The sequence below is a fragment of the Benincasa hispida genome, chromosome 10 (genome assembly GCF_009727055.1).
Source record: "Benincasa hispida cultivar B227 chromosome 10, ASM972705v1, whole genome shotgun sequence".
Classification (NCBI taxonomy): domain Eukaryota; kingdom Viridiplantae; phylum Streptophyta; class Magnoliopsida; order Cucurbitales; family Cucurbitaceae; genus Benincasa; species Benincasa hispida.
Genome location: NC_052358.1, coordinates 7,575,878 through 7,580,791, shown reverse-complemented (window position 1 = coordinate 7,580,791; position 4,914 = coordinate 7,575,878).

Genomic DNA, 4,914 nt, shown 5'->3' with positions numbered 1-4,914 from the left:
CGAACCCAAATAGCTTGAATCGGACCCAAACCGTCTGAATCAGACCAGCCAAAAACCTTTTGAGGCTGAATCAGACTAGACTTTAAGATAATTGGTCGAACCGGCTGCTCTCGCTAAGGCTCATTGTTTAGCAATGACGACCATCGTCTAACATGATCGTTTAGTGTTTGCTTGATTGTATAGCATCCAACGCATAACGCCTGACCAAGCTACACGATCATGTAGTGTCTTCCTTCTATCGCATAGTGCCATCATCTAGTGTCGGATAATGCTACACAATTGCTTAGTGTCTGACACTATCGTGCAGCTTCATCTTCTAGCGCCAGACAAATACTACAAGATTGTTGAGTGCCATCACTGAGCGCCTCTTGTTGATCGTTTAGCGTGCGCATAGCTACACGATCGTGTAGCGCTATCGCATAGCATTTTAACGCATCATTTAGCTACCGCACATAGGTGAAAGATCGTGTAGTTCTATCGCATAGCACTTTAACGCATCGTTTAGCTCCCACATGAAGCTACACGATCGTGTAATGCCATCGCATAGCACTTCAACGCATCGTTTAGCTCCCGCAAGTAAACGATCATCTAGCGCATAACACTTCAACGCTGCCCGTAGCTACACGATCGTCTAACTTTTCTTTACATGCTCGAAGCTAAACGATTGTCTAGCACTAAACCTCAACGACGATATTTGAGCAAAGGCTAAAAACTGGAATCTGCAACTCGACCTTCTTCACTTGTTTCTTCAATTACAGCTTAATTTCAACTCTAATGACTCCAAATAAACTATAAGCTCATCAAACAAGAGCCAATTACAAATTTAATCGAGAAATCAAAGAGAAATTAAATGCCAAAACTCAAAAAATCATATCAGTGCAGCAGTTTCATATAACTCATGAAAAACACATATCACACCAATATTAAACCGAATTGAATACTTATATGATGCTCTAACACCAATTGTTGGATTGTATCAGCACACAGTGGAAGCGACAAGGATCGATAAGCACTCTAATTCATTAATTTTTGCAGAAACTAAAGCATGTTATAGCAGAAATAAATGGTTTTCAAGTCATACCTTTGTAGAACTTCTTCAAAGCTTGATTCCAGCTGCAAATCTCTCCAAATCTTATTGTAGACCACCTCAAGATCTTCCTACTACCCTCTTGGTGCTCTAAATTTAGTTGTGGGACTCAAAATAAGCTTGAATTAGAGGAATTTGGAGAGTAACTCACACAACAGCAACCCACATTGAAGAACACCTTCTTCACACGAATTTTCAGCTAAAATTCTACATATTGCCTCGCCTCAAATTCATTCCAATCTACTCAATATATTGCAGATTATCATACAATGAAGACTGCTGCATGAGATGCAGATCATGCTTGGAGTAATTGAAGCCTTAGAAGGTGGGTTTAGTGTGAGCAACTTGAAGATGATAATGGAAAAACTCAAATTCCATTTTTTGTTTTTCTTCTTTTTCAACTTTTCAAAATTGATTTTATAAATCAATATATTTTATAAAATTGAAAATATTATTAATTTTACAAAATTTCTAATTAATAAATAATTTTTTAAATAATTTTAATAATTTTAATTACTTTAATATCAAATATTAAATTCATTTTACACAAATCCACCTTCATATATTTATATCATATCTAAATATTAATTCTCCAATTCCGTTTAATTCTAATTTGAACATTTCAAATTAACTTATCACGCTACTCTAAAGCTAATCCATTTACGAGCTAGTAGGGGAACCTCGCAGACCTACAGATCATTGGCTCCAACAATCCGTGATTAATTAGCTAAACTCATTAGACTGAATTAACCCCCATTTCTTAACTAACGGGTCACTCCACTAAAGCCCATAGTTGAACTCCCTTCACTGTAGATATATTATGTCAACTCGATATAACCATGATTAGTAAGTTAACCCTTCAGAGATTGTTCGTAATAACGGATGGGTCAAATCTCTGTTTTACCCCCGAAATTACCTCTTGTTCCTTAAGTCCCATTGATCCTCTAATGAACAATTGATTTGTGATCCAATCAACAAATCGAGTCTTTCTCAGGCTAATGAGAGGGTGAGGCCTTTTGTTCAAGACCCAGAATCAGCATTTAACGGAACAACCTCTCTATTAACCCTAATCGGGTAGGAGTGAATTCCATATTGCAGGACTATGTCCCCAGCTATTCATCCGATCTTATCCCCAAAGTGGGAGGCTTATTGAGCAATGTTGTTGGACTACTCTCACCGTTTACAGATCAAAGGATAATCCCGAACAGACAGGAGTTCATAGTTAGCTCAGGATTAAGGTCAAGTTACCTAGGTCATCACTTTGAAATAGTCAGTCTTAAACAGTAAACAACGTTATAAAGTAAGAGTGACTGATTTCATGGTCCGATCTTGTACAAAACTCATTTTCATAGTACGCCCTCACTTCTCATGTCATAACATGTACGAATTAGGATCACTTCATTTGTAGCACTTTACAACTCTTTGTAACAACTATAGAGTAGGCCGCATCCAATAGTATTACTAGAATAAGGCACTCAACCTTATTCATATACTCTAGATCATTTTTGACTATTTACTCGAACCTGATCTACTTTTATGTCTCCACCTAAAGTTCAAGTACTCATATAATAGTCAAAGGACTTTTAGGTTTATTGGATTTCTAATAAGCAATATATTCAATAACAACTTACTGGATTTTCAGAATAAGTTTTATTGTTTACAAACAACGAGTTTTAGGACATAAAACCCAACAGTAATGTACACGATTCTCAGATTGGTAAGATGGTCATCCTTGCTGAGAAATATTTTCCTACTATAGTCACTTGCCAAGTCCACAAAGTTGCCCTTGTCATTAAGAAAAAGTTGACAGAAGAACAGATGAGACTGAATAGGCAAACAACATTTGGTCCTCCATTGGATATAAATCTTGTTTTCAATAGACAACTTTTGCACCACTTTCTATTAAAGGAGGTAGCAGATGCAAACCCAGATGTTATTTTATTCAACATTCTAGTGAAGAAGGTAACATTCTCCCAAGAGGATTTTAACTTGATAACTGGGTTGTGGCCGACCAGGGAAACAATGGAAAGAGAAACAAGTGGTGAAAGGCTGTGAGAACTCATTCTTGGACCCAAGGACCCAAATGGAAAGGATAGTTCTTGCAAGGATGTGGATATCGCCTTTGAGAATTTCAATTTTACTAATGACGAAGATGTTGTCAAGGTTGCATTGGCACTGTTCATTGAAACGGTGATGATTGGAAAAGACATGAAAACCCAGTTCGATGTCAATATCTTTGGGATTGTCCATGAAGTTGTGGTCATTTATTTATGCATTGATCCTGGAGACTTACTTTCGTTTTGGCTTGCCCCCACGTATGTCATGCGGACATCAACTATGGGTAAGTGTCTTTCACAACTTAACTCTTATCAACATAGGTTTCCCATTACGTTGACAATGAAGTTATTATTCTCAAATTTTTTCCTCTCTTTTTTTTTCTTTTCAAAATAGCAAGGTCGAAAATAAATACCTCACCCCCAAATTTAAAATGTGGAAATTTCCTCATTGCTAGAAGATTGAGATAAGTCATGCGATGTTCTTAGAAAGTTTCGTAAAGAGAGTTTGAAAGAAAGCTAGCAAACCCCTAACTTCTAGAAATATTTTATGAGGTGACTATCTTAAGATTAAGTTGACTCTAGTATATACGAAAGAAATAGAAGTATGTTTTTCATCATTGAAATCATAATTGGCAAAGAAACGGCATGTGGTAACTTATTAAAGTTATCTATGTCAAATGATTGCAGTAATCAAAGAGGATGCGGTGATAAAACTTTTAAAACTAACATGCGATATGATAGCGCAAAATTTGAAATAAAGATAAGGAAGAATACATCTCCAAATTTACGCTGTCGCCCATATTGTGTTATTGACGCATCCATCCTTGCGGTGGTCTATCTTCTTTGGATTGCAGTGACGAAGTGAGATAATTTGCTGCTTCATGTAACATCACCGCAATCTTGTGCCTTAATCATTGTAAACAAACAGAGAAAGGGTCAAATTATTTTAAGGCCAACAAAATTCGTTATCCTGCAATCTCCCCCCCCCCCCCCCCTTTTTTTTTAGAAGTAATATTAAGTAAAATGCAGATAGATAAATGATAATTAAAGTGACGAAGGAATGAGATTCCAGAGTCAAACAAAGGGTATTCCGGGTTTTTCAGCTTTAAGGAGGCCTTTTCTGGCTAGAAATCACCTCTGCAATATGCCTTCACTCGCTGTCCATTAACCTTAAATGTACGGCTTCCATCTTCAGTGATCAACTCCACCGCACCATGTTGGAATATTTCTTTAATGATGAAGGGTTCGGACCAGCGTGATTTTAATTTTCCTGGGAAGAGCCGTAGACGTGAGTTGAAGAGTAAGACCTTTTGCCCGACTTGGAGGTTCCTACTGCATATGCGTTTGTCGTGCCAGCGCTTGGTGCTCTCTTTGTAAATCTTTGCATTTTCATATGCGTTAATCCTTCATTCTTCTAGCTCGACCAGTTGTATTTTTCGCGCTTTTCTTGCTTTCTTCAAATCAAAGTTCAGCTTCTTTACAGGCCACAGTACCTTATATTCCAGCTTCAAAGGCAAATGACACGCCTTACCAAATACTAACACATATGAGGACATACCTATGGGTGTTTTAAATGCAATCCGGTATGACCATAACGCATCGTCAAGCTTTGTTGCCTAATCCATTCATGAAGGCCTTACTACCTTCTCAAGTATCAACTTAATTTCTCGATTGGACACCTCGGCCTGACCATTCGTTTGCGGATGGTATGCGGTGGCCACTTTGTGAAGAATGTTGTATTTGTGCAGCAGCTCCTTAATAGTATGATTG